The 13,794-nt window shown below is 34.6% G+C and overlaps 1 pseudogene; it reads left to right on the top strand.

The window, feature by feature from the left end:
• The first annotated feature begins 1,886 nt into the window (after window positions 1–1,886).
• LOC106053427 (uncharacterized) overlaps window positions 1,887–13,794 on the top strand; it is a 37,505-nt pseudogene continuing 25,597 nt past the window's right edge.

The raw sequence follows: 13,794 nt of genomic DNA, 5'->3' as shown, positions 1-13,794 counted from the left end.
CTATACTGTGGCATAGAAAGAACGTTTTATTTAAGAATTTATATTTGTTAAGGTTTTTTTTTATTGTTTTTTTTTTTTTTAGAAATTTCGTGATTTCTTAAATTGAAATATTAATAAAAATATATACATCGTACGGCTGCGGAGAAACCCGTTGTGTTACAAAAATTAAAAATAAATAATTTTTTTTTCCTTAATATAGCCCTTCCGCAAAAGTCAACCAAAGTGAAAGTCAAGGGACGATTGTATAGCTGTTAATAATAAAACATCTTTGCTTGGTTCAAAACCACATGGGCTAAGCACACACTGGACCACTTGCAAGACAATGCTACATTAGCCATCCACTGAAGGACGTACTATCAAACGAACCTTGAGGCCACCAATCATTGAGTATCTCTTTTAGTTTCTTCAGGTACAAGAAAAACAAAAGGAGTTGACAAATAAAAAGAAACAAACAAAACGCCAAGAAAGACAACGTGATTATCTCCCCTGCCACGTACTCATTTCTTACTTTGACTTTGAGGTGTGAACTATTGAAGTAGTTGACATCTTTTGTCCTTCTGAAGCGCTGTGACATCCGACAAGAGGGTCAGAGCTCATCAGCAACTTGAAATCACACGTACAAACACACACACACACACACACTATTTATCGCATTTCATACGGTTTTCCATCCAACTACCCATAGTCTGCTAAACTATTGGGGCACCACACCTGATCAGTCGACCATACGTATCCATTCTTCTCTTTTGTCTTGAACAAAATCTATTTTAAAATACGGTTGTACCGTTCTTAAAATATAAGAAAAACTTTATTTAACAAAATGAAAAAAAGAACATGTTTTATAGTCATTATTGTAGAATCCAATCTATCATCAATAACAATTAATACTTTTATTTCAAGTTTGGTGGATGTTCAGACTGACCTATCGTGAAATACTACAAGGTGTGGGTTCTATTCCTATTCGGTTCTTTGCAAAAATAACATCACTCCCTCATCTACTCTGTGCTAATTATTTATCACCACGCCTGTGTTTACTTTGATCTAGTTGTTAAAAGCTTTGGTTAGAAGTTTGACTTAAATTGGGGGGGGGGCTGATGTGGACATATGTTGTTGGTGACTTATAAATCACAGCAATGTCTGTGGACTGTTAGCATGTAATTGAAGGAAGATGGATAGAACATGAACATGACACAGTATCTTGTGTGTATTTCCACAATACTAGAACAAACGATAAACATACGTGATTTTAGTTCCACCAGAGGCTTTACTTTGATTAGTGTGACACACGTCTGAAATTTATTTTTGAAATCTTCAAAGGAAATTCAATCATTTTGAGGAGCCACTATACAAGCAAAAGTAGGAAGTAGATTATCTTCAACTCTGAAGAAACATCTGAAATATGTCAAACATTTTACAAACAAACAAACATATTACTAACAAAACACTCTATTTCTTGAAATAAGTATCCTCAAATATAACAGATATACTCAAATATCCTCGTTAAGTGACTAATCTAGGACAACGTCAATTAATTTCTTGGTAATGTACCTCGTGCACAGTTTTCTAAAATTATAATCTACCTTCTAACTTTCTTTTCATCTTCCTTGTTGTTGTTTTCTTTTTTGTGCTGATCTGTTTGTTAAAAAAAATAAATCGTATTGTCAATATCTCAAGTATAGTGATAGAACAAACACATTGATCTGTAGTAAACGACTCTTTTCAAAGAAATTCCTTAAAGACTTAGTCGTAAAGTTAAATAAAATGATTGAAGAAAAAAAAGCTTTTATACAGCTCGCCCCTGGTTTAGAATTAGATAACATACAAAATCGGCCCAAGGGCTAAAACATTTGCCAACCTTCAGGTCTATGTATAAAGACGCAGCTGAGATCACACTTAGCCACACTTAGTGCAGCAATGCCTTCCTACAAGCTGACCTACTTCAATGCACGCGGACGAGCTGAGTTAAGTCGTCTGCTATTCGCCTTGGCTGGACAGGAGTACGCAGATGTGCGAGTCAGTCGAGAACAGTGGCCAGCAATGAAATCAAGTAAGTCCTTAATTCAAGTCTACACTAAGTCCTTCATTCAAGTCTACACGTACAGGTTGCCACATTGTAGAAAATATTTATTTTGTATTCCTTATTATGCTATGGTTCAACCATTTGTCCAATTTCTTTATGTAAATTTGAGACTTAGAGAAACCAGGGAAAAAATTGATTGTTAGAACTCAATCTCGGTTGATTCAGCAGTTATTGAGATTGTCTAATCATGATGAAATTTTCTATCTATAATATCAGTAGGCATCAAGCTTTTTAAATAGGTTTGTAATGTTAAAACACAGAAAAAAAATAAAAAAAAGTTTATATTAAGCGTAGTTGCATCAGTTAGTTAGTATTTAAATTTGTAGTAGATCTAGACTAACAATAATAAATCTGTGCAATTACAAATATTTTTACCAATTGTTTATGTTTAGCGCAATTTCATGCGTTTAGCTTTCTCACTACGCTGTGATCCTATCACAGGGGGGAGAAAGAAGGGAGTATCTGAGTCATCGCTTTTTAAATGCATTTTTTTTTAAAAAGAAAATAACCTGAATGCGAACTTGAGGGCTAAAGCCTCCTCAGCCTCCTCAAGCCAATGCACTAACTACTCTGCCAGCGAATCGCTTAAAAATAAAGGTTTTATACTTCAGACTATAAAGCGGCGACCTACAAAGTATAAAGTGGATAATTCAACTTGTATCACCACATCAGTCAAGTACAATTTCTTTCCCTTGTTCGAGATACCGAACAAAATAATTATTACCAATAGTTAAGAAATAAATTGTTTAATTTTTTTTATTGATTCGTGTGTCGTCAGGTAAGATAAATAATTGTCCAAAATTTCAGCTTGATCCGAAATTGCGTGTGGCAGAAATAACGTGTACAAACTTTTAGCTCAAACTGACAAACAACAGAGAGAGTTAATATATAAGCTTTGCAATTAAGAAAGATCTTTTTTTTTTCATACAATCTATAATAGTTAGATTGAAATTTGATATTTAAAAGCAATAAACTCACAAAACACACACGCACACTCACACACACTTAGGCGATGTAAAAAAGACAACACGTATTAGTGTGTTTTTTTTTTTAGTTTACAATAATGTTAGAACTACAATCAATGTGTTCCCATGTTTCTCTTGAAATCTGTCCTAACGTTATAGCATTGCCATTCATGAGGAAGATGTGTAGATTATTCATTTAATTTCTAATTGTTATATGATCAGTATCTAAGTCATTAGAATTAATACTTTAGACACACTTTGTATAGGACTGGACAAAAAAAACAGAGAGAGAGAGAGAAAGAGAAAGAGAGAAAGAGAGTGAGAGAGAAAGAGAGAGAGAGAGAAAGAGAGAGAGAGAAAAAGAGAGAGAGAGAGAGAAAAAGAGAGAGAGAGAGAGAAAGAGAAAGAAAGAGAGAGAGAGAGAAAGATAGAGAGAGAAAGAGAGTGAGAGAGAGAGAGAGAAAGAAAGAGAAAGAGAAAGAGAGAGAGAGAGACGTGTTGTACACTGATAGCACTTCGATGCTCATTATTGCCTACTAGTTGACCGGCGGCGTAACATAGGCCGCTATTTTGCAGGGCCGCCCAAAGGCTACTGCAACCTATGCAACCGCAGTGGGCCCCGCACTTTCATAGGACCTGCGCTAATTCTAGGTGTACAAATTATTAAGTTAAACCATTTTATAAATTATAAAAGATTTCCTGATTTACCAGGAGCTCCTGGAAATCTCCTGAAATTGCAAACTATACGAAAAAGTCCTGGAAATTAGTAAAATCTTTTGAAAACTCATACAAATCTCCTGAAATATATGGATTTAAAAAAACGGCATTAAGTAATACCCGTAATTGTAGAATCTGTGAAAAAAGCTTCGCGGGCCTCAAACTAATTAAGAATTACTTGAGGTCAACAATTCTCGTAGATAGATTGAAACATTTGGTAATTCTTACTATTGAGCGTGATCTAACAGAATTCTTATGACTTCGCTACACGCAATGCTGGTGTAGTAATTCTGTGCGTATTAAATAAAATGCAAAAATGAATATATTTTCTAATGCAAACTCTTAAATTTCACTTATTATCCGTATCCCTACCCAAACTTGGTCCCGCGAAATCCGTTTCGCATTGGGCCGCACAATGGTTAAGTCCGGTCCTGCTATTTAGTGACGGGTGAATACAGGGTAGATTACTTGTTCTCTTTCCATGACTTCTTGGTCACAATGGTTAAGTCCGGCCCTGCTATTTAGTGACGGGTGAATACTACTTGTTCTACCCCACCCCCTTCTTTTTTTTTTACGCCTCTAAATTTACGTGGGGTAACTCTAGTCCGTCCGACTTGCAGAAATAAGAGAGTGATCTTTCCATTACTTGGTGTCCAAACTCTTGAGCCATGAAGAGAATTATATATATATATATATATATAGATACTAACATTTCCTTTCAGAAACTCCATTCGGGCAGTTGCCTCTTCTTGAAGTAGATGGGAAAGTATTTGCACAAAGTGTCGCCATCAGCAGTTATTTGGCTAGAGAGTTTGGTAAGTTTTATAACATCTGTTCGTCTAGGTCAACTAGGTAGTAATGTAGTCCAAGATTTCAAACAAAAAAGTTGGGCTCAAAAAGTGATAACAAAAGAAAAGAGAAATGAGAATCTGTGAACGACGTTAACATTTTTTTTAATGATTTAGCAACTACTCGAGTCTGATGTTTGTATTATCTTGATGAGAGGCTTAGAAAATGTGTCTTGTTAGGAATACATTAACACCAAACGACAAAATCATAGTTATCTTTTATAAATAGTGTAATCTTTTATTGAATAGCTAACACTGTGAACACTATTTCGTTTATATTCCTCTATTTTGGCTGATCCATCTCTCCTCTGTCAACACGCATTCACACTATTCCACATTCACACTATTCCACATTCACACTATTCCACATTCACACTTTTCCACATTCACACTTTTCCACATTCACACTATTCCACATTCACACTATTCCACATTCACACTTTTCCACATTCACACTTTTCCACATTCACACTTTTCCACATTCACACTTTTCCACATTCACACTATTCCACATTCACACTTTTCCACATTCACACTTTTCCACATTCACACTTTTCCACATTCACACTTTTCCACATTCACACTTTTCCACATTCACACTATTCCACATTCACACTTTTCCACATTCACACTTTTCCACATTCACACTTTTCCACATTCACACTATTCCACATTCACACTTTTCTACATTCACACTATTCCACATTCACACTTTTCCACATTCACACTATTTCACATTCACACTTTTCCACATTCACACTTTTCCACATTCACACTATTCCACATTCACACTTTTCCACATTCACACTATTCCACATTCACACTATTCCACATTCACACTATTCCACTTTCACACTATTCCACATTCACACTATTCAGGAATGGTACAGGGACTAAGAAACTGAATACAGTTTACATAGATGAGTTGATTGCTACGTTTTCTTACCGAAGTTTCTTGAGAGCCTTTTGGGTGTGAAAGTTCGTTAAGATGTTTTGATGGCCAAATGTAAATTCAATAAAATCGTTTTATCATGAGGGTTTTATGAATAATTGGTTTTAAAAAGTTAACAGGATTTAATCTTATGTTTATTCAAAATGATAAAACTAAATTTTTTACATTGATTTTGTTTTTATATTTATCTTTACATTTCGTTCCGTTTTCATACAGTGGTAAGGTTCTTCTAAATTCTCGTCTAAACTAAAATGTAGTGAAGATGAAGGCGGCCAAACAAATACTACTGTAAATGAACAAGAGAGAAACTATGTTATGTTAGTGCTCTAGCAAAAATAAAGAGGATTTAGCTGCATGTCCCTTACCACCAGAAGTCGCCTCTAAAAAAAGTTAGTTAGATTACTTTGGTTACTTCTGCAGCCTAAAGTCTCAAGATGCAATAAGACGATAATGTAAATTTTGTTTCTTTTTGTGTATGAAGGCCTGTATGGTGAAACCAATCTGGAGATGCTAGCCATAGACCAAGTGGTGGGTCTGGTACAAGATGCAGTCAACAGCTCTGTCAAAGCTTACCATGAAACAGACTCTCAAAAAAAAGTAAAGATGCTTTCATAGTACTTGTCATAGCATCGGTCTTTTTTATTGAATCATGTTTTATTAGGTGCAATAAATAATTGTTTAGAGTTTCAACTTGGTACGAGAACACGTGAGGGAGAAATAACATTAGCAATTATTTAAGGGGACTAAACTCAACAAATTTAGTGATTAGTTTCCCTTGTTGGTATAAAAAAATAATGTCATTACCAGTAATTAATTGACTAATTGGTTCCTTTTTTTTTTCATTGATTCATGTCTTGTCTTTGCCAATGAATACTTATGCGAAGAATGGGTGTGGGAGAAATAACGTGTAGAGACTTATTACCAGACAGACAGTTAAAGTGAGTTGATATAAGCTATAAGAAAATGCATTTTCATAAGCACTTTACTGGCACAGAGCTTGAGGAGGTTTCAGCCCTGAGTTCGAATTCAGGTCGTTTAACTTTTTAAAAATATAAATGATCTAAAAATTCGATCACGGTAACAATTACACAGATACCACTTGCTTTCTCCCTCCCCCCCCCCCCCTCACCCCTTTCCTAACCGATCGAGATAAGTGACATGATCATAGCGTATGGAGAAAGCTGAAAACATGAAACGAATAGCGCTAACCTAAACAAAAACCTTTGGTAATGAAAATATTTATAGCACAGATATTTTATTGTTATGGTTAGTCTAGAATCTATATCTATTACAAATGACTGATCCAAACTAATTGATAGTTCCTTCTTTCTGTTACTTAAAACAACACTGACTTGCCTATACAAATAAACAAACTCTATTTTATCTCGGAATCTGAATAAATAATTTGTAAAAAAAAATATCAATAAAAGACCAAACACATACACCTCATGATTAAACGTTTGAACGAGGTTTTCAAAACACGAGAAGAAATATTTGAACAGAACGTTACAGATGTCATCAAATATTAGTTCAGTGTTTTAGTTCAACTTTCTTCCCACGTCTGTATTCTCGCGTCCTATGCCTAGCAAGATCCGAGTAATGAAATTATTTTTCTTAGCAATCTTAACCAAAAGATCCGTGACTTATACAAAATGTTAATAATCTTTATTTGAAATCAAGTTCGTACTTCCTTTAAGCCGTGGGCCTTGCAATTTTCAATGTCAGCATTCTGGGAACTACGTTTTTGACGCACTTCAAATTCGTTGTCAAGGATATCATATTCTTTCAATAAGTTCTAAACAAGATTCAAGTGGTAGTTTCTAGCGTCCTTGTGGTGATGTCGCTGCTGGGGAGGTGTTTTGTGCCAGCGTGGTGACCCATTACTCATTATAAAAAAAAACATATTTTGAACCCGGCCAACGGGCACTTTGCTATGCACTACTGGTGGTTAGTGATGGGCAAAAGTTCACTACAAAAATTAGAAACTTTTATTTTACATAATGATAATTAAGACCAACGTTTAATTAGAAAAAAAAGTTATGTTACAATCAAAGTTTCGTTAGTTTTTGTTTAGTTATAAACTTTTCAACATGTAGTAGCAATTGAAGAGCCTGTCTGTTTCTGGTCATGTTATCCAAAAATGAATCAATTAACAACTAATTTGTCACAGTCTGCACTTGAAGGGAAACGGGGGAGGATGCTGGTAGAAGTTATGGAGCCAATATCTGTACCTGAAAGTTGCAGCAGTAGAAAATGTGGCTCAACATTTCTGTCAAAAGCCATAGTAAAGCTTCATTGCAATATCATGAATGTGATTGTTTTGTATTTCTTCCGAGTCACATGGTAGTTGTATTTAACTTCTGCTAATTTCTAGTTAGTGCTTTTTATTCATTCATTAGCGGCAAACGACATTATATTTACCCCAAGAATATCAAGTAAACACTTAAACAGCTTAAACCTTTGATCTACAGATCTATAGTTATATAGATCAAAGAGCGTTTCGATAACTCTAGCGAGAAATAAAACATAACATTTTCATCCACACCTTCCCTGCCCAAAAAAGTAAATAGACTGCCTGTGTCCGTTTGAAAGATGTAGGCCTATTGTCTTGGTCTACTGTAATGTATATTCAGTGATGACACATGAAATGCGTAGGACGTAATTATCTTCTTTTGTGAAGTGACGTCTGTACTAGATAAGATAAGCTGAGATAAGATTACCACGCATTTTTTCCCTGTGCGTTACGCAATAGTGTTTGTTGTATGTTGAGTGGTCAGGCAAAAAATAACACATCGGCCTGGTTAGTCAAGGATTTACGTAGATCTACTTATCCCGTTAATAGGTCAAAGGTTTCTTAAGACGCAAGCGTTTTCATTTTTTTTTCTTTGATTACTAAATCTATTTCTTTCATGAGATTTTAAACTTGACTGTTTCTCTTTTATTATTCCGTACACTAGAATAAAGTTGTACAAGTGATCCTTATTCACTAGTGCCATTAGAGAATGGAATGGGTTGCCTGAATCAGTCAGCAAAGACAAAGACTTGGCAGAGTTTAAAGTTAACAGGCATGACTAGATTGACACATGAAATACGTAGGACGTCATTATCTTCTTTTCTTGAAGTAACGTCTGTAATCTATAAGATGAAGATGATATAATACTGTAAAGTTGTCCGTTATATAATAAGTCAATAGAATTAAAACAATGAAAGGTTTTAATTCAAGGCATAACACACACATACACACACAAATATATATTTATTTATTTAAACATATTTTTTGTGCAACAACGTCAAATGTTGGAGCTAGTTCTTGAGTCTAGACCAAATAAACAACCAAAAAGTTATGAAAGATTTTTCATTTCGAATTGATTTTTTTGTTTTAGATTCGTTTAACTATCTTTTAAAATTGGTGATAAAATTTTAGTTGAGCTACTTTATTTTAGCTTTCACTTAGTTTTAATTTAATTTTATAATTATAGTTCCCATCTCTACCGGTAGTGGTGGCGCTGATGATAACATTAGTGCTTGTAGTGTTGCTTCCGATAAACGCAAGCGGACGCTAAATGACCAATTAAGGAAAATAAAACCTTTTCAATGTGTCGAACTGAACTGAAGAAAATGTGACGTAGAGCTTAAGAGCCCTCGTCTTGACTGATTGCCAAGTTGTCATTGAACGACTGGCGATAGAACGGGGAGAGGCTTGGTATGACCAAAGCAAAATTAAAAATAATATTTCTGAGCAGAAAATAAGTGGGAAAAAAAAGAAGACATGTCGGTACTTATAAACTTCTAAGTTAAAAAATTGCGCAATAAGTTTTTTAAAAAAACATTTTCCTATTTTTTTGTTGGAGACGCACTGTGCACTATTCATATAATAATAATAATAATCTTTATTGTCCATATGGAAATTTGTCTTACAATTTGTGCATTACACCAAACAAAAAAACATTATAACTATAAGAACTATAAGAAACCAAAGTGTACATTCACACCAGACTCACTCATAATTTACATGTGACAAAGTTTATACCAGGTTGTTCTTATTTAATGATTTGATTGCCAGGGGAACAAAAGAGTGTTTGTGTCTGTTTGTCTTTGCTATCGGTGTCTTGTATCTCTTTTGTGATGGTAAAATCACAAAATCCTGACACAAAGGGTGATTCTTATTTCGAGGATCTTGTTAGCTTTTTTATAGATGTTTGTTTCAAACAACTGCCCAAATGAGGTTTATTTGTCTATAAAGTTTATTTTTAATGCTCAGATTGCCATACCAGGCAGTGATATTGAAACTTAAAATATTGCAGATGTGAGCGTGATAAAACATAGCAAAGGCCTTTTCGCTAACATTAAACGAGGACAGTTTTCTTAGTAATCGTAGTCTTTGATGCCCTTTTTTGCTGATATAATCAGTATTTGCAGTAAAATTTAGTTTATTGTCTAGGATAGTACCAAGGTATTTAAAAGTTTGCACTATTTCAATAGTCTCTCCAGCTACAGAAACAATATCATTTTCCTTCTTTTCCCTACGAAAATCGATTATCATTTCTTTGGGGGTTTTTTACATTTAATATACTAAAGTATTGCATTATACTAGAACTGTTTCATTTCTATACATCGATCTAGTTGTGTTTATATATTGGCCTCTATGTATATTTATGTCATTGTTTTAGATTCAGTTTTTGAAAGACCTGTTAGAGGCTGCCATACCCCATTTCCTGAGCTGCTGTGAGAAACTGCTCCGAGACAATGGCACCGGATACTTTGTCGGCGATAAGGTAAAAAAGAATGTTCACTACCCCACCGAGTCCTAAAGTTTGCTGAAGGGAAGATATTGTAAAAGAAAAAAAAAACTGGCTTAATTTTTGGTTGGGCTAAATGTGCAGTTTCACCGATAGGATACCACAAAACAGGCCCGTATTTAGGGGTCAGCAGTGCCTCGAGCTTGAAACGATATTCGAGAAAATGTTATCAAAGTATAAAGTAAAACAATAAAATAACAATAATAGAGCCTCCCTTGGCAATTAGCACAGGACCTCAACTTCATTAAATCCTAATCTTGATATGTTTGCAACAGATCCGACACAATAAATCCGTTCAAATAACATGGTTGGTTAACATGCACGACTTGATGCATGACTTGATGCATGACTTGATGCATGACTTGATGCATGACGCGTAGGACGTGATCGTCTTCTTTTTTTTTTTTTTGAAGTTACTAACGTCTGTATTATATAAGATAATATACGAAAAAAGGGTACGTACAGGCCATCCTGTGACATGCATGAATACTAATGAGTGGAACCTTAATGGCATCATTGGTATGTGTTGAAATCAAGACTTATCAAGCCTCCCCAATCAGCCATGTTTCTTAGGGTATTGGTTAACAACAACATCTCCATGTATCCTTCGTTACTGGTAGTAGACACCTCTCAAAACAAATCTTATTTATTTAACTGTTGAAATGTATAAACAGAAGCAGTCATAACAACAAACAAAAAACATAAAAAAATTACCTTTTAATTAAGACTATACCTCCTTTACACAACACAGACTGGGATTTTTAATATCTGGATCTTTAGGGCACCTCTTAGTTCACGCAGCTCTAACAGGTGCCTAACATTAGTTGAGGAAAGGGAAGACGGTTGGTCGTTGTGCTGGCCACATGGCACCCTCGTTAGCCATGGACCGCAAAAACATGGCCTTTTCATCATCTGCCCTTTAGGTTCCAAGGTCTGAGAGAATAATGCTACTTTGTTTTCATTGGCAATTTTTATTCTATTAATCCCTTTTGTTTTGAAAGAGAATTATAGTGAACGTCTTTAAAATAAAAGATATTTTTGTTAACAGTTGACTTTGGCTGACCTGATGACATGGAACTTCATCAATGGCACAGAGAACCGCCTGAAGGTGTCGGGACTAGCTGATCACTTCCCTGCTGTCAAAGATTTGTTCAATAAAGTTGCCAACGTTGATAAGATTAAATCTTACTTGGCGCAAAGACCTACTTCAGAGTTTTAGACTAAATACTAGTACCTATACAGATCTAACAATTTCTTGTTGAATGGTTAGCGGTTAGACTAAAATACAGTTTTTTGATGCTAGTGACGCTGTTGTCCATTAATTGAATATCAAGTCATAGTTTTGATGTTCATTTTTATTTATTTATTAAAGTTTCTGTCGTTGATTGTGTTGGTGTGTTCTATATCGTATATGTTCATTTGGTAGTTGCAATATGTGGCTCAACTCTGTGATGTTTATTTATGTTTTTATTGAGTTCAATAAATATGAGAAACATAAATCTAGTAAATACTTGCTATGTTTCCTGATAATAATTCGGCATTTAGCTTTAAGTGTTTTGTGATTATTTTAAAAATCAGAGTATTTACTTTAAATATCTGTATTTTAGTATCTAACTTTTACTCTGGGCTGAAATATAGAGATTACAATAAGCAAGATAATCTCCTTTTGTCCCTTGACTTTCGTCGTAGGGGGGTGCTGTGACAATTCGCGTAACAAAATCCCTCCACTTTTCTCGATCAGCATTTTTCTTAACTGGATATCAAGAGAGAGGCGGTCCATTCTTGTATATCATCCATCCAGCTTTTTTTTCAACGACCCTTTCTTCGTGCTCCCTTCACTGTACCTTGAAGAATGACTTTTGATAGAACCATGTTTTACAATATGATCAAACTAGCGCCTCTTTAGCCTTTCGGCCAAAGGTATGTGTAGGGAAACGTCCAAATATGAACCGTTTCATTTAAAGTGAGAAAAAGGACGAGAGTTCCAATCAGTGACCAAGCGGTAGAGTGCTACTTTAAAAAGAAAGTTCCAGGAGTTTTATTAGAAATAGAAAAAAGGAGATGAGCTACTGGCCAAAAAGAAATAAATAAATACCCTGGAAACAAATCAAAGGGTGTAACCGGCGTTAAATGCTAGTATGTATGTATCATCTCAAGTCTAAGAGAATTCATTATGGAATTACTTGGCCAGTTACAAGTTAGATATAGTTATATCCTTTGTCAGATTTCCGAGTTGATATGTTCAGTACTACTGAGTATCAGAATTTGTTGAGTTAGAGACATATAATTACTTAGATTGGATAACAAGAAGATCTCTGGTCAGTCAAACTTTGCTATTCGCCAATATGGTTTACACCATTGCTTCTACACACATTTAAGTCTAAGTTCTTCAGAAAAATATATAAAGGACTAACGTTTGTTTAAGTCTAGTAATTTAGTAACACTAGTAACGAGTCTGGATTTAGAGAAATGTTAATCTTGTAGAAGCTTTATATTTTTTATCTAAGTTTGAAAACCACTAGAGTCTATATTTGAAACAAAAAGTTTCTAATTTCTCGTTCCGAAGTGCCTTGTCCAGTATATAAATGGACGGCAGGGGAATGGTGCTAGGAATGTCGCACATACTTCGCGTCAAGGGCAGCGTTGTCAGACTTAAGTCTCTCATGACTACGCGATTACTTGACAAATTTCAGTTGCAGCTTTTCAAATAATAATAATCTTTATTATCCATAAAGAAATTTGTTTTACAATTTGTGCATTATATATTTCTATACATTCACATTAATATTCCGCACTGATTCATTGCATTACTGGGTCATAGAACTGTTGACATAACGAGGTGAGAGTTCAGATTCATTCATATACTAGACTAAAGTTTTCTTTATGGGTCGAAGACTCGTGAACTAGGGGTTCCGGTTGAAAGTTGTTTAAACCATATAGATCTAATTCCACTTCTGGACTTTGGCCACTACTTACAAAAGCAATAGTGCTGACTGCTGTAGGCTACATGTGAAGTGTCCAAGACTGTCTATAATTTCATTCTAGTCCGATGGAATAACTGCCTATAGCCCTATAAATTTACCTTCATCCAGTAGGTAGATGTTTATTTTTAATACAAAATTGATATCTTTAATTTATAAGTATCAGCATATTAATGTACACTTTCTTTCTATGTTTGTGTATTTGAAATAAAGCTAGTATTTAGTGATTCCATTTTTTAAAATTTCTTTTTATCTTAGCATGTAGCTTAATAATAAAGTTTATTTAGGAATTATCTCTCTTTGAACTTGTCCTAACGTTCATTTTGTTTATGAAAATATGAATTATCTCTCTTTGAACTTGTCCTAACGTTCATTTTGTTTATGAAAATATGAATTATCTCTCTTTGAACTTGTCCTAACGTTCATTTTGTTTATGAAAATATGAATTATCT

The sequence above is a fragment of the Biomphalaria glabrata genome, chromosome 4 (assembly GCF_947242115.1).
Source record: "Biomphalaria glabrata chromosome 4, xgBioGlab47.1, whole genome shotgun sequence".
Classification (NCBI taxonomy): domain Eukaryota; kingdom Metazoa; phylum Mollusca; class Gastropoda; family Planorbidae; genus Biomphalaria; species Biomphalaria glabrata.
This window is presented reverse-complemented; position numbering and strand designations above follow the sequence as displayed.